The sequence below is a fragment of the Aotus nancymaae genome, unplaced genomic scaffold (genome assembly GCF_030222135.1).
Source record: "Aotus nancymaae isolate 86718 unplaced genomic scaffold, 86718_ANA_hifiasm-v0.15.2.pri h1tg000009l, whole genome shotgun sequence".
In the NCBI taxonomy this organism is placed as follows: Eukaryota; Metazoa; Chordata; class Mammalia; order Primates; family Aotidae; genus Aotus; species Aotus nancymaae.
Genome location: NW_026988420.1, coordinates 381,836 through 408,742, shown reverse-complemented (window position 1 = coordinate 408,742; position 26,907 = coordinate 381,836). Strand labels below are relative to the sequence as shown.

General features: G+C 36.5%; 1 protein-coding gene across 1 annotated transcript in view; it reads right to left on the bottom strand.

Moving 5' to 3' along the window:
• Positions 1 to 24,787, bottom strand: part of LNX2 (ligand of numb-protein X 2) — a 62,149-nt gene extending 37,362 nt beyond the window's left edge. Inside the window, exon 1 of the mRNA XM_012471077.2 lies at positions 23,890 to 24,787. The gene's annotated coding sequence lies outside the window, so the exon portion shown is untranslated. The remainder of the gene's footprint in view (positions 1 to 23,889) is intronic.
• Between the last annotated feature and the right edge of the window lie 2,120 nt (positions 24,788 to 26,907).

Below are 26,907 nucleotides of genomic sequence, written 5' to 3'. Positions count from 1 at the left end.
CCAGGGAGCCTAGCCAGCAAGCCTACCAGCAAGCCTAGCCGGTAATGCTCCCCTCATCTAACAGTTTCCATCTTCCCGCTGCTGAATGATCATGGATTAAGTATTCAACTTCAAAGGTAGTAGCTCTGTATTGCTTCTTCTGTCAATATTTACAGAAGAGCCTCTAGAATGTACCAAACATTGAACATTGACAGAGAAGAGGTAGGGAGAGGACAGTTAAAACCCATTATTAAACTTCAGTGTAGTCAGTGCTCTAAGAAAGTTAGGCACAGGATAATAAGAGAATATGGAGGATCCTGAAGAAAACTGGCATCTAACTCTGGCTTTGTGGCTGGAAATAATTTCAAAAGGGGAAAAAAAAAACATGGGACTGCTGAGTTGTGACAGGAAGTATCAGCCAGAGAGAAAAAATGGACAAGGGCATTTTGGGTGAGAAAAAAGCCTCAGCTAAGTTGCAGGGCCTTGAGGGTGCATAGCACATTCAGGGAATATGAAGCAGGTAAAACTTTCGGACAAAGAAAACACACTTAGGGCAGGGGAATTCTAGAACTTAGCATGCCTGCCACAAGAACCCTAAGAGTAGGATATACCATGTCAAGGCTATTAGCATTTCTACTTCAATAACAAAATTCTCCAATCACATGTATGTGTTTGCTTGTTTATTTATTTAAAGTATTTATTGGAAAAAAATTAAGTAGGCCAGGTACAGAGGCTCACAGCTGTAATCCTAGCATTTTAGAGGCTGAGATGGGAGGACTGTTTGAGTCCTGGATTTGAGACCAGCCTGGGCAACATGGTAGGACCCTGTCTCTACAAAAAATAAGAAAATTAGCCAGCTGTGGTGGTACATGCCTGTAGTCCCAGCTACTCAGGAGGCTAAGGCAGGAGAATCACTTGAACCCAGGAAGCAGCGGAGGTTACGGTGAGCAGAGATCAAACCACTGCACTCCAGCCTGGGTGACAGAGTGAAACTTGGTCTCAAAAATAAATAAATAAATAAAATAATACTAGCAGCCTGCAATCTAAACTACTTTCAGTACCAACATCAAGAAAGCAAGTATTTCTTGCATTTTATAATTCATGGGGCCTGTTCTTCTCCCTTTGAGCATCATAATTTTTAACATGTCAATGCAAGTACATGAGATTAAGGAGACAAAGATCATGTATCTCAGCCAGACAGACAGGTTCAAGCTAGGTATTTTAATAAGGAATTTCTACAGATTCTTATTTCCTACTGAATTAGTAAAAATTACCAATTAGCAAGAATATTACTTATTTTTTACTCCTCTTTGTGATAGTGTTTATCCTAATTTTTCTTTTCCTCAAGAAAATATACTGCAATTCTAGCCTCCCACATAATGATTAAGAATGTATTTAAGACAATTATATTTTAGCTACTTTCTAAATCTCTAAATAACTTTAGTTCTTTATTTTCATTTTATCAAAAAACTTTTCATGAGGAAAATTAACATGTTCCCATTTAATAACAGTAGTCTATCTCAAAGGGTCAATGTAAATAATAAGTTTATATATATATATATATATATATATATACCATGTCAAGGCTACTAGCATTTCTATTTCAATAACAAAATTCTCCAACCATATATACGTATTTGCTTTATTTATTTAAAGTATTTGTTGGAAAAAAAATTTTAAGTAGGCCAGGTGCAGAGGCTCACAGCTGTAATCCTAGCATTTTGGGAAGCTTAGGTGGGAGGACTGCTTCAGTCCAGGAGTTCGAGACCAGCCTGGGCAACATGGTAGGACTCTGTCTCTACCAAAAAGATAAATAAAAATAAAAAATAAAAAAATTAGCTGGGTTAATATATACATATTGCTTAAGTGCATGTATATATTGCTTAAAACAGTATCTGGCAAATCATAGGTATAATGTAAGTGTTATCTATTATTAAAAATAGAGAATCAAATGTTCAGATTTTATTATTTGTGCAAAACCATATAGCATATAGTTACTTAGTAAGAAAGAAGGAAGATAAACCCAGTTCCTTCTGGCTTCAGAATAACACAGTAGGAAAGAGGGAAGATATACCATGAAAGCTTTAGAGTATGAGTTTTGCAAGGAGAAAGGCAGCCTGATCTCACTTCTCCAAGCCCCAATCCCACCCCTCTTTTCCCAGCTCAGGCAGATCTTTCTCTTTCTGCTTTGTGTGCAAGCTGGCTATACTGCCTTACACTACTCTCATACTGGGGTCCCTCACTAAACTATCAGCTCTAAGAGTGACCCTCCCACAGGGGAGGAGCCCAGTAAATGTTCAATGACCAACTGGGTGACAATAAAGCTTCCGCTTAGCAAGTTTAGGTAAACAAAACCACATCTACATATATAGGAGGATACGCTCATGCTTATGTATGTTTGATTTCAGATATTATATATCTGTGAGCAGTGTGATATATTAAAGTACAAGTTAAATAAATAATAGTCTCAAACATTTCCTAAAATATAGAGATAAAATGTAGCATACTGTACATCTTTTCTAACTGTATAATCTGTTTAACAGTATTCCTGGAATAGTAAAGAGAAGGAAGCTGTTAGCTTTGCTGGGATTATTATAACACATTTAAAATAATATATTTTAATACTGAAAAATAGCCAGTGCAACGGGAAGGGAGTTTACTACCTAATTCCAGTTATGATTAACATGCTTGATCTTCCTGGTTTAAGGGATAAGAGTATCCTGATATACCACAAAGACTCTCAGAAAGAACTATGGTTTTCCACCATTAGTGGATACTCTAAAAGAGTATCCTGATATACCACAAAGACTCTCAGAAAAGAACTATGGTTTTCCACCATTAGTTTGCATGCTCTAAAACTATATATTATTCAGTTCATTTCTTTTGATGTTACCCTGACTCAGATTTAAAGGGTCTTTACTGGCCCTACCCTAAGAGATTCAGCCCAGGGAAAAAGACGATGAGCTAAGAGTTACTACCGAAGGTTAGGAAACATTTGTGGTTCCCTTAACTCATGGGTACCAGGGTCTAAGAATACCCTCCCTCCTCTCAAGTCCTCCTGGCCCGTCCTCCTCATTCCTTAGCTTCAGCTCAAATTCTGTCTCCTCTTACTCTTGAGGGCTCCCTCTTCCCTTCTGCTCCTGCTGCCCTTTAGACAAATCTGCCTTTTAGCAATTCCTACAGTGCATGTTTGCTCATCTGCCTCCCCTCCTCTTTGAGGGTAAAAATAGTCTTTTTAATCTTTTGTATTCCCATTTCTTAGGACATAACAGGCATTTAAAAAAGATCATTCTCAGGCTCATACATGAGCCTGAAATGTAAGAGTCCTGATAGATATAACTATATTAATATATGAGGAAATATTCTGTATTTGTGTCACTTAAAGGAATTAACATATGGACCCAGCCAGTTAATTTACAAATGAACAAAGAATAAGGCAATATTCCCTTTAATCTTCAAAGGGCCGAGGGAAAAAAGTTTCTTTACTTGATATGAACACAAGAAAATTCTCTCACTGTATATGTCACATATCAGCTTTGATAGCTGCTTTTGTATAAAGCTGTGCTGTCAAACTTTTTTGACCTCAGAATCCTTTTATCCATGCTGGACAAGTTTGGCAGTTTCCTTAAAATACTCATGTAACTACCATACAATCCAGCAACTGTACCTTTAAGCATTTATCCCAGAAAGGTAAAAACTTACGTTCACACACAAACTTGTGCACACATGTTTCCAGCAACTTTTATTTGTAATAGCCAGAAACTACCAAAAAACTCAGATGTACTTCCACTGATGAACGGGCAAACAAATTGTGGCACATTTATACCACAGAATTTTACTCAGCAATAAAAAGCAATGAACCTTAATATACACAACAACCTCTATGAATCTCCAGAAAATTAAGAGTGAAAAAGTCAATGCTAAAAAGCTGCATACTGTATTGTTCCATGTATATAACATTCTTGAAATGATAAAATTACAGAAATGGATTAGTGGTTGCCAAGGATCAAGAGGGTTAGGGGAAAATAATAGGGCAACACAAGGGTTTGTGTGACAATGAAAACTGTATCAATGTTAATATCCTGGTTGTGATACTGTACTATAGTTCTGCAAAATGCTACTATTGGGGGAAATTGGATAAAGGGTACATGGGATCTCTCTGTATTATTTATTTCTTCTTACAATTGTATGTGAATCTACAACTATCTCAAAATAAAAAGTTTAATTAAAAAATTACTGAAGCTCCCAAGCAGCTTTTCTTTATGTCTGTATTTATCATGTTAGTAATTAAAATTCAAATATCCATGTTAATAAAACAACAAACCCATTAGATTAACATTTTTGTGGAAAATAACGTTTTTCAAAATAAAAAACACAGTGAGAAGAAATATACTATTTTACATTTTTGTAAATCTGGAGTCTCATATATGTTTCTGTTTTTAATCTGTCATGAGATCAGATGTGAGGTCTGGAAAATTCTACCACACACTTCGTGCAAAAAAGAGTGAGAAAAACATTGTGAAAACAGTTTTGACCTTGTGGACTCAATGAAAGAAAAGGGGGTGAATGACTGATATAGAGCATCAAAGAGTTTTAAAATCCTTCTTTCATAAGAAGTACTGGTCAATAACCACAATCCTTTTAGAAAAACAAAAACTGAAAATGGAAACATGCTTGATTGAGCCTTGCTACAGAAGTCTGTCTTTCCTGGAATAAAGTTCTTTCCCCAGAGCCTTTTCCTACTGGAAGAAGCATATCTGGATATTTAGCTGCATAGAAATATTTACCGTATCATATGGGAGCTTCACATAAATTGTATTCTATAAATTATTGGCTATAACTATAAACTATTGGCTTTGCTTAAATAGTAATTACATACACACACAGAGGGAGTTTGAATTTAGCTCTAAAACACTTATGATTCTATATCTTTTTATATATAATAAAACACTTATTGGTATGTTGTATTTACCTTTTAGTCCCAGTATTTGTTCATTTTTATTTTTTGGTAACTTTAATCTTTTAAATATTCTACAAAAGGGAGGTCAAATTGTAGCTAGTAGAAAATTTAAAATTTTAAATGTCCTTCTACCTTTAGTTCTCCTGATTTTGAAATTCTCCCAAGCTATGATGAAAAAGATTTTTTAGTGCAAAACAATAATGGCAAAAACCATATTGGGTTACCTGCCTAATTCCTATGCTGAGATAGTTATACTAAAGTTATACTTTTAAAAGTTACACTAAATCGTGTTACCTTAGAGTAATTTGGAAACAAAATTTACATAAAATTATTTCAAAAAGGAAAGATACTAAATATCATGCTAAACATTCCCAGTAATATCTAGATGAACCTCTGCCAATAAAAAAAGACCACTGTGGAAAGAACTTCACTCCAAGAAGAAAGACTTCTCCAGCTCTCTTCATCAACAGCACTCTTCACTAGCCAGCTGAGTTGAGGCCATTTCTAATTACTGGATAAAGCCACAAATTCACAAGTGTCACATAATACATAAAAGATGAAGAATCATGTATGAGAGGAGCCACAGTGTTCACTGGTTTAGTTTTATTGCATGTGATAAGTTTACCTGCTTATTATAATTTAAATGTGTTTATATTCCATTCAAAGGCAAGAGTTCTGATTTTTATCAATTAAATAATATTCTATTTTCTTCTAACAGATGAAAGCTTTCAAAGGTTTAACTTCTTCCACAGCATATTCTAGAAAACAATAGTTTTCAAGTGATTGACAAGTTTTTACTTTCAAGATCTTTTCAATTTCTAATTTCTGTATTTTGGATCACAATAATCCAAAGGAGTACAGGTTACCAAAGAACAGTAATTTGGAGTTAGGGAGTCACTAGCAATGTGACATCATGGTGTGACACACCCCACTAAAATGTCTATAAATCACGATCTCCTCATACATAAAACAGAAATGGCATCTTGATTATGACACAGGATTACTGTGAACTAAAAAATGTCACACTGCCAGAAAAACCTTTTATAAGCCACGAAGCACTGTAACACTAACTTACTACTACATTGCTAATTGTAAAGGATGCCGGAGATAAGAACAGATAAGCTGGATTGCTGAAAACCCACTAGACTGGTAACTAGGAGGCCTGGATCCAACTCTTGGTCCTGTGACTAATAACCCAGGCCATCCCTTCTCCTTTCCAGCTCTCTCACGTTTAACTGCAAATGACTGCGCCACACTAGGTCAACTCCAAATTTACTTCTAGATCCCAAATTCTAAGATTCTAGAAATGTGCAGTGAGTACAAATTCCTTTTTATATTTTTGCCTAAAACAGAACAAATACTTTTCTTTGCTAGTATCCAGTTTTGTGTTTACTATAAAAATGATCTAAATCCAAATTCTGTCAGGAAGGTTTCGTGTGAGCATTTCTTGTTTTTGTTTGTTTTGGCCCCACTGTAGTAGACACTTTAAATATCCTGATCTGAAATTTTCCATTTTCACAGACAAGTGTATACACACAAGAGAGCAGTACAAGGTACACAACAGTTTTGTATTTTTTATTATGGTAGCATGACATGAGATACTACAACGGTACAAGACAAAAATAATTTTCTAGTTCCCAGGAAAAGTGCTATTTAGGACATGATGCTACATCTATAGTTGGTTTGTTGTTGTTTTACTTTTATTTTTATTTATTTATTTATTGAGTCTTACTCTGTCGCCCAGGCTGGAGTGCAGTGGCACAATCTCAGCTCACTGCAACCTCTACTTACTGCAACCTCTACCTCCTGGGTTCAAGCGATTCTCATGCCTCAGCCTCCTGAGCAGCTGGGATTACAGGCACATGCCACCATGCCTGGCTAATTTTTGCACTTTTAGTAGAGACAGGTTTTCATCATGTTAGCCAGGCTGGTCTCGAACTCCTGAATGCAAGTGATCTGCCCGCCTCGGCCTCCCACAGCCTCCCAAAGTGCCAGGGTTACAAGTGTGAGCCACCATGCCCAGCCCTTTCTTTTTTAAAGGCAAGTACAGGTAAACGTTAGCAGCACAGATGGCTTTAGTACTAACTCAGTGGTTTTAGATAGCAGATTTTGCCCCAGAGCCAATCTTACACTTTTTCATAAAAAGTATCTAAAGCTACAGAAGAAAAAACTCTTCAGTCCTATTTTCTCCAATAAATGCAAAAGAATCAGCTGGATACTGCTATTCTGTGATCAACCTATACAACAAGATAAAGGAAATAGAACTAAAACAATATCATGGTGATATTACTAATAATTAAGACTCCCAGGCTTCATTATCTTAATTAAGAACAAGATAAAAGAAATTTAAATGCTGCAGCTTTCAAAGCTAATCAGTGATACCAATAATTTAAAAAGCATATTTTATTTAGGATGCTCAAGTTGCTCTACTTATAATTTAATATATATGTATTACATATATACATAGTAAGTGTATATATACATATATTATATATATAATATCAGATCAAGAATAACTTTGGACCAGACCTCGAAGGGCCATGTTTGTGCTTTCTCAAGGCCAGACTAAATAGACAATGGCAGGGACCAGGGCCTTGTTGGCCTTGGTATTTATGTAAAATGATTCCCATGTGCTGACACAGTGTCTTCTAATTAAGTTACAGTCTTAAAGAAAATACATTGTAATTCATTACAGATTCAAATATGCCAAATAAAATATCCCTTCAAAATAAAAATGCATAATGTTACATGATTGGAAATATTAATAAAATACTTGCACTGTAAACCCAGAACTATAAAGAGGCTGTACTATATGAAGCCACTAGGATCATCAACAATGCATCTTCAATTATATTAGTTTCCTGTGTTTCCAAAATGATTGAAATAAAATCCCAGGTTTCACACATTAAGTTTCTATTACCTGCCTTTCTGACATCTCCAATAGGGAGTGAACTTTCACAAACCAACTATATTGAAAAGCAAACTAGTTAATTGTTTTCCCTAACCTCAAACCTGACCTCCCATTCTCTCTTCTGTCTGTTCATCCATACATCCAGGACTTTACTGAAAAATTCCTATGTGCCAGATACTACTGTTCCAGGGTTAGGAGTTCAGCACTGAACAAAAACCCCTGCCCTTGTGAAGCTAACATTTGGGTGGGATGGGGGAGAGGGTGGAGTTGAAGTGTGGAGGAGAGACAATATACAAGAAATAAAATGCAGTATTTTAGATGGTGAAAAGTTTTACAGAGCTAAGGAAAGCAAGGTAGGGAAGTCGAGTACTGGGAGGGCAGATATTTTAAACAGTGATCACAGAAGCACTCACTGAGAAGGTGGCATTTGAATTTAAAACCAAAAGGCAGTAACTAGAAAGCCATACAGGTAGCTGGTGTAAAAATGTTTCTTACAGGCAAACGAGACTGTAAATACAATGGCCCTGAGGCGAGAATGTTCCTAGTGTGTTCAATGAACAGTAAGGAGACCAGCATAGATAAAATAAGGAAAGTTCAGAGAAGAAAAGACATCAGAATGGTAACTGGGCTAACTAAATCTTGTAGGGTCTTAAAACTTTGGTTTTTACTATGAGTCAGATTTTAACAGATCATTGGCTGGTATGCTGAAAATAATCTGAAGCAGTCAAAGGCAGAAGCAATTAAAAGCCTACTGAAATATTCTGAGACACAGATGATGGCAGATTGAACATGATGAACACAGTTGAGATAGTGAGAAATTACTCAATTTTAGATATATTCTGAAGGTAGAACCGATACTGTGCGCTGATTAATAAAATGCGTTCATGGGCTGATGGTAGGGGAGACGTCAAGGGTGACTCCAAGATTTCTGATTTGAGCAACTGGAAGGATAGGGTTAGCATAACTGAGGTGCACTGTAAGACAGCAGATTTAATGGGTATGCTCAAGTTTGACTACGTAAAATTTGAACTGCTTGTTGGACTTCTAAGAAGAGACACTGAATAGACAGTTACACAAGTCCAGTTCAAAGAAGAGGACTGGGAAGATGACATAAATTAGCAGACACTGGTGTAAAGATGGTATGGAAAGCCATCAGATTGAAAAAGATCACTAAAAGAGTGTGGATGAGGGTAAGTAGCAAAGAGAAGGGCTGATTCAAGGCTCCGCCTTAGCACATTTCTAGGGGATGAAGAGGACCAGGCAGAGGAGAAGTGGCCACTGTGAATAGAAGAAAATTAGGGGAGTACTGTATGGAGAAAGCAGATAAAGAAAGTGTTTCGAGAAGGAAGAAATAATCAACTGTCAAATCCTGTAAGCAAGTAAAATAAGATTAGGACTGAGAATTAAGCACTGGATTTAGCAGCATGAATTCATTGGTGACCTTGATAAGAGTTTTGGTGGAGTGGAGACAGCAGAAGCCTCCTGGAATGAGTTCAAGTGGGAGAAGTTATAGACCATTCTTTTGAGAAAATATACCATATGAAAAGGGAAAATGAAGTGAGACAATCAGAGGTGATAGCATTCCAACCCTATTAACAAAACTTTTTCACCCCCATGTGTACAGGTTTATGATTTGCATCTGTCTACAACTTTAATTCCTTTCTTCTTTTGTCATACCTCTCCCTCTCCTATATAAAAGCTAGTTCCTCCTCCACCTGGACTCATTCCTTTGGAAGCCTTTCTCATTTATCTCATCTTTCTTCAATCTCTAACTTTCTCCCCATCATGTATAAAAACATTCATGTCTCATCAGTTTTAAAAATAAAAACAAATCATTCTTCTACAATGATTACTCTTTCTCTCACCTTCATTTCACCTCCAATAGTTTTGAAAAATAAGACCATGCTGCAGTTATCAACTCCTTACCTAAAAGGGCTTCTACCTCCATCAGCCACTGAGACTAGTTCCACTGTGGTCACGAATGTCTAACTGCTAATCCTAAAGGCACTTCTCAGACCTGCATACTACTTTATCTCTCTTCAATATCACTGACATCTCTCTCCTTGAAACTCTTTGCTGGCTGATTTTTTCTTTTTCCTTTTTTTTTTGAGACGGAGTTTCACTCTTATTGCCCAGGCTGGAGTGCAATGGCACGATCTTGGCTCACAGCAATCTCTGCCAGGTTCAAGTGATTCTCCTGCCTCAGCTTCTCAAGTAGCTGTGATTGCAGGCACCTGCCACCATGCCCAGCTAATTTTGTATTTTTGTATTTTTTTTTTTTTTAGTAGAGAAGGTTTCACCACGTTGGTCAGGCTGGTCTCAAATTCCTGACCTCAAGTGATCCCCCACCTCAGCTTCCCAAAGTGCTGGGATTACAGGTGTGAGCCATCACACCTGGCCTGCTGGCTGAAATTATACCACTCTTGTTCTGGTTCTCATCCTATCTACCACTCTTTTCTGACAGCTGTCCAATTACTTCCTTTAGACAAAGCCAAAAAAAGTCAAATTGTTGGGCCAAAATGAAAAGAAGCCTTCTGATTTACGTTACAAAACTGCCCTCCAAAATGGTGACAAAATTTGGACTTCCACTAGCAATGTATAAATATGCTAACTTTTCCAAAATTGTTCTAAGCCTGGTTAATTTTCTTTTAATATTTATAAATTTTATATGTGAAATATTTCAGTTCTTTTAATTTGCATCTTTTTTAGTCTAGCTAAATTAAACATACGATTATTATCCTTATTTCTCCTGTGAAGTGCCTGTTTATATCCTTAGTCCCCATTTTTTCCTATTGAATTGTACTGTTTTTTCTTATCAATTGATTTGAACTCAATATATTAAGACAGCAATCCTTTATTGCATTATTATAATCACTTCTCCCAAGCCTCTTGTTTGCCTTTTAGTTGTCTACTGGCATAAAGAAGCTGTCAATTTTCATGTAATTGAATTCACTCCTTTTCCCCTTTGAGAGTTCTTCCATCACTCTTAATGAGATAAAGATTTGACTCTATTTTCTTCATTTGTATAGTTAAAAAAATTTTTTTGGATTATCACTTTATTCTGGTTGGTATGCAGTATGAGAACAGATCTAACTTCATTTTTCATTAAGTATATCTGCCTCACACTTGTGTTCAAAAACTGGATTATTTCCCTCTAAATGAGCCGCTTCCTCATGGAACTTCTATTATTTCCAGTATCCCATAACTAGAACCAGAGGATCCACCTCTGTTCCTCTTTCTCACTCCCTGCCTCATTTTCCACACCTAGGCACTAAGTTCCCCTTGATTCTACCTCCAGAACATGGCCTCCCCTCTCTTCTACTCCCACCACCACTCTCAGTTTAGGCCTGAGTTATATGTTGCACCTGCTCTTTCAGCAAACTCAGAAGGTTTTCCAGTCTTTTTTCCGTCCTACTTCCTTCACAACACTAGTATCCAAAAAGCAACAATATTATTTTCCCTGCCTGAATACTATTCTGTAGTCCTCAGTTGCTTTTACAAAATTAAAGCCAAATTCTTCAACCTTGCACTCAAACCTTCCAGATCCGACTCTAGTTTCACTTCTGGACACAATTCTACACATTTGTGCTTTGGCCATACCAAATTATTTACAACTTCCTGACCACAGCATCCTCTTCCCTGCCTGGAATGTCCTTTCCTACCTTGGGGATCTGCAGAACCCCCATCCATTTAGTAGGCAGCTCAAGCAAACACTCTGTTATGAAGCTCTTCCCAAACCACCCAAACACAAGCTCTCATCATCTCCCTTCCACCACCACTTAATTATCACAGTTATCATGCATTTCACTGCAGTGGTTTGCAATCACTTGTTTGCATTTGTCTTCCCTACAGACTGAATGGCCATTAAAAGACAGAAACTGGCCAAGTCAGGCGTGGTGGCTCACACCTGTAATCCCAGCACTTTGGGAGGCCAAAGCAAGTGGAGCATGAGGTCAGGAGATCGAAACCATCCTGGCCAATGTGGTGAAACCCCGTCTCTACTAAAATACAAGAAATTAGCCGGGCACAGTGGTGCACACCTGTAGTCCTAGCCACTTGGGAGGCTGAGGCAGGGGAATTGCTTGAACCCGGGAGGCGGAGGTTGCAGTGAACTGAGATCACTCCACTGCACTCCAGCCTGGCAACAGAGCAAGACTCCATCTCAAAAAAAAAAAAAAAAAAAAAAAAAGACAGAAACCAAGTCTTAGTTATTCATCTCCATACCCCGATGCCTGACATGAGTATATGTGGTTAATAAGAAACCTGAGGAAAGAAAATATGAATGAACGAATGAGTCCTTAACTTTTACCTGCCTTAGCAATCCTACCAATTTTGTCTCTAGAATTCTTATGCCCAGTACCTCTGCTCTAATTCAGGTTCCTGTTACTTCCTGATTATCTTCTAATTGCCTCTAGTTTCACTTCCTTATCACAATAGGTGATCTCTTAACAAATAACTAAGATTCTATCATACCTGTCTCTATGTCTACCCCTAAACCCCAAAACCTTGTGTCCTAGCCAACTATCACTTCAAATCATTCATTTAAACCGTTCAAATCTCTGTTTCCAATGTTTGTTAGTCTGTCTCTCATACCTGGAAAATATCTTCTACTTTTTAGTTTCTCTGCCACTTCCCCTAATGGTATTTGTCACTTGTTACATCCTCTCTTCTCCCTGCTCCCTCAACAACATACTTAGAGTTGTTGTTGCTAATCTGCTGTGGGCTAATCTGCTGTAGGCTGAGTATTCAGATACTCGAACTTATTAGGAACCATACACTAAGAGGAAGCCAACACTGAGGCTCAGAACAGGAACAAAGTAGGTGACCTCAGTGCAGGGAATTAAACACAAATCTCTATGGCGCTCAACCATCTTTTGCAGGTACAGCTGACCCTTGAGCAACATAGGCTTGAATTACATAGGTTCACTCATATGTGGATTTTTTACAATGAATTTATTAGAAAATTATTTGGAGATTCATGACAATTTGAAAAAATTCACACAGTATAGCCTAGAGATATTGAAAAATTAAGAAAAAGGTATGTCAAGAATGCATAAAATATATGTACATTTTGTCATTTACTACCATAAAACATAGACAAACTATAAAAAGTTAAAATCCATCAAAACTTATACAAACTGTACATGGCACCATTCTCAGTTGAGTGAGATGTAAACAAATATATAGTATTAAATCATAATTGTTTACAGAGTCATTGTTTATCATTATAAACTTTGTTTTTAAAAAAGTCAAGTCACTGTTATTTCTAAAACGAATTCTAACAGAAAAGATAGTGAACAAAAAAGAATCCCATGTGTAAACATACACATACGGTCAGCCCTAGACCAATTCCATTTCGCAAATTTTATTTTTTTAACTTTTTCTCTTTTTCTTCATTCTTCCCTTCCTCTGTTTCAATATTATATTCTCTACCCTTACCCACCTTTTCCAAAAAAATGTTTCACAAAATCTGTAAGAAAATCTCAATAAAATGAACTGCATATGATTTATGAAAATATACTACCTTTGTCTAAGGACATTTGTCCATAACAAAAGACGAAGCTAAACATTAAAGGAATGACTCTTTAAGACACTACCAAGGAAATATATTTGAATAGAGTCAACTTAACAAAGGGGCTTTCTCAGTATACGCCCAATGTCATAACATACAGATAGATGTCTCTAAGTAAAGTTTAACCTACCTGCATAAGTGTCTAAAAGAGAGTGCCTTTCTGAAGGTTGCCTTTTGCTCCTAAGTAGGCATTTTCCCCTCAAAAAAATAAGGCTTCTGTTAGCCTCCCTGTTTTCTCTAGTCTCAATCATAAACTTCTTTATCATTAGATTATTACTAGAGGGAAAAACCTCTAAGGCCTATGCTTTTCAGAAATCAGTCTGTCCTTTTGTGGATGGCCAACTTCACCGAAACCATGTCTTCCTAATTTCACAATAAAAATGGCACTCAATCAGGCCAATACTTTGAGAAAGACAGCAGTTTATAAGTCCTGCTCTGATACACAGGAGAGGCAGACATCCAATATAAGGATATCTGGGTCAAGTGGAATAAAAGAAACAAAGTGTTATGCAAGTATGGGGGAAAAGAGTAATTTCTACTGCAATAATTTGGAAAAGTTTCTTGGAGAAGTACACTGGCTCAGAAACAATAGGACTCTCAATGGACAGTTATGGGGAATAAGGAACAACAGCTTTAAAAATTGATAGTTCAGAAATAGTTGATGCACTCTGTTTGGGTATATGCATGTGAGGGGGTGGATGGACAGAAAAGAGGGTCTGAGGGCTGGACTACGTAAAGAGAGAAAGCAAGGGTTCCTGAGTCAAGAAATGATGTGACTAGATCCACGTGTCTGGGTAGGTAACTCTGGCATTGGAGTTACGGCAATGATGAAGGAAGGTAAAACAGAAAGTTACTGCAATGGCCAAGATGACTGGTAATGAGAGCTTGAACTAAGGTAATGACCATGAACAGTCAAAGGGGGAATGGATTTGAGCAAATTTTAGGATATAAAAATTTTAAAATAGAGAAATAAGAGGGTAAGAAAAGGCGTTAGCATACTATAAACAGCACAGACATATCCAAGAAAAGAGAATTATAAGGGAACTTTCTTCATATTTCCCATCAAAATATACCTATATTCCCTACAATTCAAAAGTTGTTTCTCATAAATATAAGAATTTCCTGGTATCTAAAAAAAGGCAAAATCTAATAATCCATTTACTATTTTACTCTACAAATTGTATTCTGTTGAGAAATAAAATGTCTTTCAATTTACAACAAATGTCCATCATTAGCAGGAGTTGCAGCCTCAGGCCCTAACCTTCTGCTTTGAAAAACTGGGGCACTGTGCTAAACAATCTACAAAGCTTCTTCCAGCTCATTCCAGCCCTCACTTAGGGGTAGAGGGTAACGGTCTCAGCCCTTTTAAAAAAAATTTAAAAAAAAGACATGATAAACACCTATAGCCCACATCTGGCTGAAATATCAAAGTCCAATTACCCCCCCCAAAAAAATCATGCAGCTAGAAAAAGGTTGAGACGTAGGCCACTAAAATTAGAAGTGAAAAAACAAGAACACAGGACAAAGAATATTAGGATTTTTGTTATTAAACAAAAAGGGATGAGACTGATGTCACAAAATCATACACAGTCTAAACAGGGATTAACCCATGGGGTCAATTTTGACATGTAAAAGGAATAGATTTGGCGAGGGAATTATAACCGCTAACATTTATTTAGAACTTACTATGTATCAGGCATAGTACCCACTGAGATGGAGAATTAACAGATTTAATCCTCATGATAACACTGAATTGGATACTATTCTCACATTCCTCCCCATTTTTCAGATAAGGAAACTGACAGTAAGTAATACGCAAGACCCAAAGCTAGAAGGGATGACATGATTCAAATCAGGCAGTCTGACTCCAGAGCTATACTTTTTAAAGTATATACTATACTTAGTACTTAAAGTATAATAAATATGATTAGGCTGCACAAACCAAAATATACACATACCTATATGTATACAGTATATATACATACACACACGTACATATACACACATATATGTTTACATAAACAAGTGAATGATAGATCCAAGGGTAAATTACCCTCTATTGTTAACATCAGGGAGGCTACTTTCCAGAAGAAAACATATATTGCCATCTATATGAGGGCCAAAATGCTAGATGGACCTCACTTCTCAGTCTCACAAAAAATTTTCCACAATTTCATATTTTCATTTTTAATTTTTATTGTAATAAAATGGAGGCTTCAAAATTGACGCTATTTTTTATATCCACAAAATTCAAATAATTATGTGCTTCTGTGTTTGGATATCAATATCAATTTGAATGAACATCAATTTGAATGAAACTGAGTAGCATCTCAAATTCTGAGTTGCCTATCAATCTCTCTCAAAGCTTCTTGGAACACATTCACTTACGTTTGTCATGGGGCACAAAATTTGTGCAATGCTTTGAATGCAACCTTTGTACATAAAAGGGTCTATACAGGCCAGGCATGGTGGCTCACGCCTGTAATCCCAGCACTTTGGGAGGCCGAGGTGGGTGGATCACCTGAAGTCGGGAGTTCGAGACCAGCCTGACTTATATGGTGAAACCCTGTTTCTACTAAAAATACAAAATTAGCTGGGCATGGTGGTGCATGCCTGTAGTCCCAGCTACTCAGGAGGCTGAGGCAGGAGAATTGCTTGAACCCAGAGAGTGGAGATTGCAGGGAGCCAAGATCGCACCACTGCACTACAGCCTGGGCGACAGTGCCACACTCCATCTCAAAAAAAAAAAAAAAAGGGTCTATACAGAAATGTTTTAACCAAGCTTAAAGCTTTCCTCCTAGGGCTTTAAGATACAGATACCAAAAGGAGCCTTTGTTTCCTCATTTGAACAATACTGTCCTCTAAGGCCACTGACCACAACTTTGTAAATTAGTGCCTCAAGATCTGGAATCCCACTTGGATTTTCTTGCCAATGGCTCTAGATAATATGAACAATTCTGGATATAACTGCCTCTATCCTTATCTACTAGCATCCTCATTGCAATCTGAACTCATGATTCACTTATATAACATAAGTGAATTTACACTTACAAATTACACTTATACTTATATAAGTGAATTTACACTTATTTACAATATACTTATGTTCTAACCAGGTAAAGGTCAATTAGTAATCCATATTTACAAAGCTATCATTAGAAAGTAAGTTAGGAATAGACAATATAAAGTAAAACAAACAAACAACAAAGGTATCTTGTAGGAACAGAATGGCACCTGTACTTTGGCAACTCTTTTACTCTCCTGCAAATTATTTTAAAGGAAGGAAAGAACTTCAAAGGCACCCCAAAGAGGCAAATATTGGGCCAGGCGCAATGGCTCACACCTGTAATCACAGCACTTTGGGAGGCTGAGGTGGGTGGATCATGAGGTCAGGAGTTCGAGACCAGCCTAGCCAACATGGTGAAACCCCAACTCTACTAAAAATACAAAAATTAGCCAAGCATGGTGATGCATGCCTGTAATCCCAGCTACTCGGGACACTGAGGGAGGAGAATCGCTTGAACCCAGGAACCAGAAGTTGCAGTGAGCTGAGATCACACCACCGCACTCCAGCCTGGACAACAACGCAAGATGCTCCAAAAAAAAAAAAAAGGAAATATTTAGCAAATTTTACTAAATTAGATTAGAATCAAACTTTCACATTTTGGATCTCAAACTCAAGAAACATTCATCTAATACTTAAACTTGTGGGTCTTGGTTAACAATAGCAGCAAATATCACCCAAAGAGCATTACACCAATCCTAAAAATCTTTGGGTTGCTGTTTCCATGGAAACAGCCTAGCTGAAGAAAACCTAAGAGTAAAGCAAAATACATTTTTAAAAAACACTTTATCTTGTTTTCCCCTATCAGTTAACCAGCATGGCACATAACTAACAGGCATATCCGCTAGGTACCAGAAAATTCATGACTCATTCAACAAATATGTGTTGGTTATCTGCTGCATGCCAGACACTGCACTTGGGGATAGGGTTACTTTGGAGAGCTCACAGAGCTTAGTCTAGTACAAAGACATTTATTAGCCAATGACACAAAATGATCAAGAAATCTCACATTCTTTTGTCATATTAGGTTTTTGAAATCCAGTTTACATTTTATACTTACATCACATTTCAATTGGGACTAGCCACATTTCAAACCCAATGTCATCATAAGGCTAGTGTCTTGTATTGGACAACATGGGTACAGATATTCCAATGGGGATGAAAAGCATGAATATCAGAAGTAAGTCGCTTCCTCAAAGAACATAAAATCTAATCAGTAGATTAATCACTATACAAGCAAAGTATATATGGTACAGAAATATAACTGTGGAATTAGTAAAGAAATCGGTGAGGAACACTAATATATAATATACTGCGTAAGCAACTGTGTGTAGAATTCTTTCAGCTGCAAATGGTGTAAAACCTTACGGACACTGGCTTAAGTATAAAATAAGATAAAGGTATGACTAACTCGGGGCTTTCTCCCAATTCTGCTTCCTCTGGATTGGGTTCATTCTCAGGCTTCATGTGGCAGCTAGTTCCCAGCAGTTTTAGGGGCAGACTCCTTGTTTTCCTTCCACAATATTGTCAACAAATGCCCCAGAATTACATCTTCCTATTTCCAATGGCTGGCTTGCTCATGTACCTACGCTGAACAATCACAGTAACCAGGGACATGTGATGCTTTAATGGGTCAGACCTGGGTCACTTCTGCAACAAGGCATCAAGTCAACTTCCTCAGAATCACACAGACTAAATAAAGTGGCTTAACACTGATTAAGCCCGATGTACGCCTTATCTTCCTTTAAGCATATTACTTGATTGCTTCACTTGATAAATAACGTGAAAGAGTCTTAAAAAGTCCATTTCCAGTGATTTAACTATTCCTTCATAGCTCAATTTACTTACTATTACTACATGCTGGATACTATACTAATTTCTTTACAAGCAGTATTTCATTTAACCTTTCCAACAAAACCTATGAAGTAGTTACCATCATCATTACCATTTTATGGATGAGGAAAATGGGGATCCAAGGGGTTAAAAACAACTAGGCTATCAGTGATTGGGATGGGATTCAAACTCCGGTCCATCTAATTCCAAAGTCCACGTTCAGCAGTACCTGAAATTAAGAAATGCTTACTGTTCTCTCCCTCTTCCCCATCGTTAAAGAAAAAAGAAGAAAGGCATTATATAAGCAACGTGATGCAATTCCACAGAAGCCACATGATTTATAACACTCTATCTGCAGACATTGCTGAGAAAACTGATAACATCCCCAAAGAAAGACCATTACATTAATAAACTGGAATGATACTTCTCTAAATTTTAACTCCTCCAATAAGGCTATGATTTGGTATAATTAACAGTATAGTTAAGTTCTCAAAAATTCTCAGCCACAAGCTCATAAATATCACTGAAGCAAAGAGGAACAAAATAAAGTTTGCAAAAGAATACATCATGCATGAACAGACGATGAAAAGTTCTATTATCAATTAATATTTTCCCAAAAAATTTTTTAAATTTTTATTAATTTTTAGAGACACGAACTCAGTTTCAAACATACTGAAAAGTTCAACATTTTCGGGGTAAACACTTGTATTTTACAAGTCTACCATGAAGATTTAATTGTATGTGCTTTGTCACATAACTCCTCATCCTTCCTTGTTTTATCACTTCATGCTTTTCAAAGTAAATTGTGTAAGTCAGTACACTTCTCTCTAAATATGACAGTATGCATATCAACTGAAGTTCCCTATTTGTTTACATTTGGCTTTTGAGGTAGAATTTAAATACAAAAACAAGTAACTGCAAAACTTTTTTTTTTTTAAAGACTGCATTTCGCCATGTTGCCCAGGCTAGTCTTAAAAGTTATGGACTCAAGCAATCATCCCACCTCAGTCTCCCATGTAGCTGGGATTACAGGCATGTACCACCACACCAAGTAAAATGCATAAATCTTAAATGTACATTAATTAAGCTTTTGATAAATACTACAACTATGGGCAAACCCCTATTAAGATATAGAATAGAATCATCACTCCAGGTTTTGTTAATGCCCTTCTCAGCCAATCTCAATCCCCATTACCTCTAGAGGAAACCCCTGGTCTGATATTCTTTCCATCATAAATTAGTTTTGATTATTCTAGAGTATCACCTAAATGGGAACATAGAGTATGTACTCTTTTGGGTACAGCTTCTCTTACTCAGCATGTTTTTGAGATACACCTATGCTGTGGTATATATTAGTAATCTGTTTCTTTCCATTACTTGGCAGTATCTCACTGTATCATGTCCCTTACTGATGGACAACTAGGCTGTTTCCAGTTTTGGGTGATTACCAACAAGAACTTCTATGTACATATGTTTTCATTTTTCTTGGGTAAATACCTAAGAGAAGGGTTGAGTCCCAGGGAAAATAGATGCTTAGTTTTATAGGTAACCACCATACCTTTCCCAAAGTGGTTGTACCATTTGACTTCCCTAACGAGAATGTATAAGCTCTGGTTGCTCCATTTCCTTTGTCAACATTTGATGCTGTCAGTCTTTCTAATTTTAGCCATTGTGTTATGAGTGATCAACTAACATTTTAATTACTTTTGAGTTCAATCTACTTGTAAGATACAGCACAAAAATAATTGAGGTACATAAGATATAGGGCAATATTAAGAAAAATTACAATATTATAAATTTTATATATAACTTTTAGGTAAACGTTTTTCTACTTTCAAGAAGTCACATGATTTAAACTACACTTTCATTCAGTATCTCATGAAATAATTATGCTGCCAAATATTAGCACTGTTGCTTAGGAAACTGGTATCAAAATACTAACTTTTCTTTCTAGCTCTTACTACTTAATAATATCAACAATTTATGGCTCAACCTACAATTTAGATCAATAATACAAATTGAAAGATATCTGTTAAAAAAGAACACTGTCAATGTCTCTCTTTAAAATCTAATCTCATTTGCTATACTAAAAGATTTAGTCACCTTTTCTAACATAATTCCATCTTGAAACCATGTCCTTTAATTAAGTTCTGGGGCACCAAGAATAGCATCTGATGCCACTCCTTAAAATAAAAACAATACACCTTGGTACAACTGCACATTCTGAATTAGCTTGTAAAAGCAGCACAACTGTCCTAGAAACAAGCAAATCACTCTTGGATATATTATGACATTTTTCAATAAAATATGTTTATGTAATCGATACCCTTATAAAACTCAGCAGGTGACAGTCCAAATCAGTAAACAGACATCTGCTGATGACAAAGAAATACTAACAATAGCCGCTTAGGGAAGCCATAGCGGTGCCTGAATACATAAACAGTTTCATGGCCAGATCCCATTTTTTATGCAGTCTCTTACCTGTCAAGGGGCAGCCAATCCCTACATATTTATTGTTGACTTTTCTTCTACACAAATGTCAACAATGGGCCACAAAGTTTTAAGAAATGCTTCCCAACTACCTTAATGCCGTTGTACCTTACGATGACAAACTTCAAATTGGTGAAAAATGACTATTATGTATTCCTCCACCAAAAAGTAGATGTCCAACTGCCATTTTAACACATACCTATCTTATTCATACCACTCAATGCAACAGTTTGTTTTGCTGTTTTTCTGAAACGTTTTCCTTACTTAAAAATTATGTTTAAAAAAATCACAGTATAAAATGAACACATACTCTCTCCATGCTATTCTATGGTAACCTCTCAGATGAGGAGAACAGGAATAGAAGCAGATCCACACACTGGGCAGAGTCAGCAGTGCACTCCGTGCAAATGGCTCCTCAGCTATCAAGCACATTATGGGTGATTGCAGAAACAGAAGGTAAAGAATAAGAATAAGGAGGGATTAGTGGAAGTCCTTTGACACTCCAAAGAGCATCACAAATTTCACCCATCATAAGTTTCACTATAGAATGGAAGAGTGCCCAACAACTAGGAATGGGAGCAAGATAGCTCCAAATTATGGAGATATGACATATATTTGGTAGAAGAGATTACACTTTTTTCTTACTCTTGTCTGTTGTCCAGATTTTCTATGAATATCTATTACCAAATGTTCTACCATATAATTATTTTATAATGTAAAAAGTAAAAAATTCTACTATTCCAAATTAAACTTAAAAAAGAAAGAAAGAAATCTATGGCTCAAAGGGTTGAAACAAAGATGTTAGTCTTTTTTTTCGCAATCCCTTTTCTTATGCTTGTTCCTAAACTGCCATTTCCTATTGAATTGTATTACTATTAAATTATTCCTATTTATTTATTTTTTCTTCCCGTCTTTTAATGCTGACCTATTGAATTTTAGTGGGGGAAAAAATAGACTTTTTCTGAAGAAAACACCATATGAAGTGAATACACAGAACCATGCAGGTAAACATCTCACTAGGTAAGTATCATCACAAGAAGGGTTTAATAAAATCAGTTCTTGCTGACAGCCCATTACAAAAGTTGGGGTAATTATATGCTTTTTCCGGGTCCAGTCTCTGCAATTACTCTTTAACGCCCTTACCCTTCCAAACATTTCACTACGTAAGCTTGAAGACCAGTAACCAGAATTAAATGTCGAAGAAGTTGAAGCAGTATATAAAGAATGTAACTATTCCTTTCTCTGGGTTTAATAGAGAGATGAATAGCAGACAGGCTGACAGACGGACATGTGGACAGCGATAGATAATGCAAGCAACAGGTTTTTCCCTCTCAGCCTTTAAAACTGAAACCATAGGCTGGGCATAGTGGCTCATGCCTGTAGCACTTTGGGAGGCCAAGGCGGGCAGATCACAAGGTCAGGAGTTTGAGACCAGCCTGGCCAACATGGTGAAACCCTGTCTCTACTAAAATACAAAAATTAGCTGGGTGTGGTAGTGTGCGCCTGTAATCCCAGCTACTTGGGAGACTGAGGCAGGAGAATCACTTGAACCCAGGAGGTGGAGGTAGCAGTGAGCCAAGATTGTGCCACTGCACTCCAGGCTGGGCAACAGAGTGAGACTGTCTCGAAAAAAAAAACTGAAACCATGGTTTCTATAAAATCATTCAACTGCATTAAAACAAAATAATTCCTCTGAGGTTCCATTGAAAAATTATCTCATTATGAGTCTAAGAACATGACTGTGGCCATTTACACTTGGAACCTATATCTTCATTGGCCAGCTATATAGGTTAAACTAAAATGATCTTTAAAGTCCTTTTGAGCAAGAAGAAAGGAAACAATTATGATACTATCAAAACTTTAACTTTTCATATAATCCTAGTACAGTAAAGAGTAAGACAGTTTTTAGATCAAAATCTGGTTTCCAATCATATGTAATCATATTATCTTGTCCGAATTGTGTATTACCTCTGAAACTTTCTGAGCTCCAGTCCTTAAATGCAAAATATCAACCTTACAGGATTACTATGACAATTAACTACTGAATGAAACTTAAAGTTCCTAACTCAGAGAGAGCCACAGAGCAGTCATACATATGGCAGTTATTATAATGATTAATATTGGCAGCTGCACAATTCTGTCCACTTAAATTTCACAACAGAAAGAAAAGCAATGTAACACTGAAAATATTAAAGCCTTCTATGGCAATACTCATTAATTACTGAAAACAATTACCTTTTTTCCCCTCTAGATCTAACATCATATTCTAATTGAACTCAAGGAAAAAGACCACCTTCCCACACCCATTTTTAGAAGAACAAGATAGATGCACCTGACAATCCTCAAAATGAAAGTTAGTCTAAGAGTGTCCACTACAAACATTAAAACTGTAAAGGGACAATCTGCAGACTTGATGAACACTGTAAAATGCACAAAGATCTTTCCAATTAACAAGCAGATGTGTGAAACAAATAATTTTTAATTAAGCACAATTTGTACTATAAAATTCCCTAATAACTAAGCTTTTAAGCAGAATTAGTGTATCAAATAGGTTTTAGTCCATGGTTGTGCTACATTTGCTACACCAAAGCTACCTAGTAAATATCCTATTTTAAGTTATGATGATGATGCCCAAATTAATTTTTATTGTGTTCAGCATTCCCTTGAAAAAGGATTAAGCAACAAGGTCTTGATTTATAGCTCAAAAGAAAAAAAATAAAGCTCAAAAAAAGGCTCAAATAATCATTTTGCCCATAATCATATCCAACAAAGAAAACCTCTGTATGATAATGTCCACATGTCTTTCAAGAGATAAACACTCTCCTTATGGTAACATCATTAAGGTGGGATCAGCAAACGAAAGGTGACCAAGTTAAATTTCAAAAAAAATTTGCAAAGTAAAACAAATTTTGCACTATTTTAAATCACGATACAGAACAGTATGAGTTTTAAAATATCTATGTATTAATATATAGATACACACATGAGTTTATATACACAAAATGTGCCTGGAAAGATATACAAAAAACCTAATAGCAGTCAACTCTAGGTGAACCAGGTAGCTGGGATGAAGAACTCACCTCAGGCTTGTTTTTCATGAAGTATCTATCTGAACAGATACACTTTCCTGTATATGGAAGTATATTTATGGCAGGAGCGAGGGAGCATGCACAAAAAGAAATAAAGTAGAAATTTAAAAACTGTCAAGCTTGGTCCTTACATACATGATTAAAAATTAAAAAGTACACAAACAAGATCTTCACATCAAAAATAACAATTTTATGGAGCACTAAAAATGAAGTTGCATGCCTAAGATAATGCTTTTTCCTTACTGCTTCATTTCTGTTTCAAAAGTAAATAAGTAAAACACAAACCTAAATATTGTCTCATATTTAGCTGCAAAGTTATTTCCTATCATAAAAATGGGAGAAATGTAAGATATTGTTACATTTAAGAATCTTTTTGCAAGACACTTAGCTTATATATATTCTATTCAAGCTTTTTGAAATATCCAGTGTTATAACTCATTTTTAAGAATCAATTTAATATTCAGCTGTAATCACACCAGCACAGAAACAGACAAATTGGTGTTTTCTTGTATTTACTTCCTCTACTGCTACTTAAGGGAAATCTACTATGGCATTCCTAGTTTCTAAAAACACACCACAACATCAATTGATGAGTCATGAGTACACTCCAAATTCTTATGTACCAAAGAAAGCAGGGCACTAAAGTCTTACACATCAATTGTAAAGACTGTCTAATAAGCTCAATTACAAACTAAGAGTTCTTTATAAGGTGACATAGATGATAATTTTTAAAGGAGATGTGAAAAACTTCAAAATAAAACCCCAAATTCCACAGAGTGATAAAATTATTTTCTCTTTTTCCATCTCCTAATAACTGGCAGGGTTTTGCTTTTCTTTTCTTTTTCTGTTTTTGAGACTGAGTCTCACTCTATCGCCAGGTTGGAGTGCAGTGGTGAGATCTCAGCTCACTGCAACCTCGGCCTCCCAGGTTCAAGTGATTCTCCTGCCTCAGCCTCCCAAGTAGCTGTGACTACAGATGCACACCACCAAGCCCAGCTAATTTTTGTATTTTTAGTAGAGATGAGGTTTGTCCATGTTGGCCAGGATGGTCTCGATCTCTTGACCTCGTGATCCGCCCACCCTGGCCTCCCAAAGTGCTGGGATTACAGGCGTGAGCCACTGTGCCCAGCCAGGGTTTTGTTTTTCTTAATTCAGAACATACAAACATAAAGTACTGTTGAAATACTGAAAGGTACAAACTCAAGTGTGTAAAAACTCAACAAATTCCCAGCTTCCTGAAAGTCCAACTTATCTGACAAATAATTTTGTATATGCCTTGTTTTGACTCTTAATTATTTCCAGCTTTCGCTATTTAACCATTTCACTGACTGGGAAACCTCCAGGAGAGGGTACAAAAGGGCAGGAAGCAAAGATAACACTGTTCGATTTCTCTGGGCAGTACTCTCTAAGTTTCCCTGGTGAAGAGACAAATGGCTAAAAGGAAATCTGGAGACCAGCTGCAGATTCTAGTAACCAGCATAACAGACCATTGAGATCTAATCACAGCATCTAATTTTCCTCCTGGTATCTGTCATTATCCTTTTCATTAATTGCTTACCTATTTACTGTTGTTTCTCTTCCTGCCCCCCAGCATGTAAACTCTATGAGAACAGAGATCCCACCCATCTTGCTCACTGCTATAGTCTCACCATGTAGAACAGTGCCTGGCACATAACAGGCATTCGATAAACACCCAGTAGGAAAATAAGACATATATGTATTCAGCTATCTTGGGACCTGCACAGTCATGAAAACGCTGAAATTTATTTTTGCTTGAAACTATTCTTTACTCATAACTTCTAATAAATTTTTATTTTGCCTTGTCACAAGACTGTATGCTTTTATCATCTAAATACATTTTTTATCAAAGTAGAGTAACTGTACTGAAATTATAATCTAACTAGAATAGATTTCTGAGAACAAGAACTTCTATAATTCACTTTTCTATCCCAAATCTCTAGAATGGTACACAGCACAGTATAGGCATGAAATATTGTTGAAAAAAATTATTTGAAAAAAATGATAAATGGTGGGATTATAAGCAATGTTTATTCTCTGCATAGTTCATGATTTCCTGCATTTTCTACATTAAGCATGTATTAATTTAAAAAATATACAGTGTGATTTTAAAAATGAAAATCACATGTAACCCTTATATCTTCATGTAGTTCATAATGTATGAAATAAGGTAAATCAAACAGATGTGCTGCTTAATCCCCAAGAGTTACCAAATAGAAAAATATTCTTTAAAATTGAGGTATTGCTAATTTTTAAATTAAATTTAAAATACTACTTTTAAGAACGTTAAGCTTTATTGTCCAAAGATATCCTTCCAAAAATCCTAGCATACGTGCAAAGCAATTTATTTTAGGGTTTTTTTTTTTGTTTTTTTTTTTTGGTGTAGGGGACAGAGTCTTGCTCTGTTGCCCAGGCTGGAGTTCAGTGACATGATCTTGGCTCACTGCAACCTCTGCCTCCCAGGTTCAAGTAATTCTCCTGCCTCAGCCTCCCAAGTAGCTGAGATTACAGACATGTACCACCACGCCCAGCTAATTTTTGTAATGGGGTTGTCATGTTGACCAGGCTGGTCTTGAACTCCTGACCTCAGGTGATCTGCCCGACTTGGCCTCCCAAAGTGCTGGGATTACAGGCGTGAGCCACCGTGCCGGGGCCCAGAGAGATTCTTTTTGAAGACAAAGAATGTCATATTATAAACAATTTAAACATAATGGTCTGCTTTCCCCACACTATCGACTGTTTCCAAATTGGCATCTCGCAACTATAAGAAATAAAAAGAGCAGAGAAATTCACACTAGAATATGCTATGAAGCAGCTGAGAACTGTATTCTAGCCCAATAACTGATATCAATCCCCCCAATTTAAAACTATTCCATGTATTTCAGATCTTTCCCTCTCTTTGCTATAAGCAAGGACTCAGCAATATGTTTAAAATATTTTGTTTGAACCCTTATCTTACACCATATACAAAAACTGCCTCAAAATGGACTA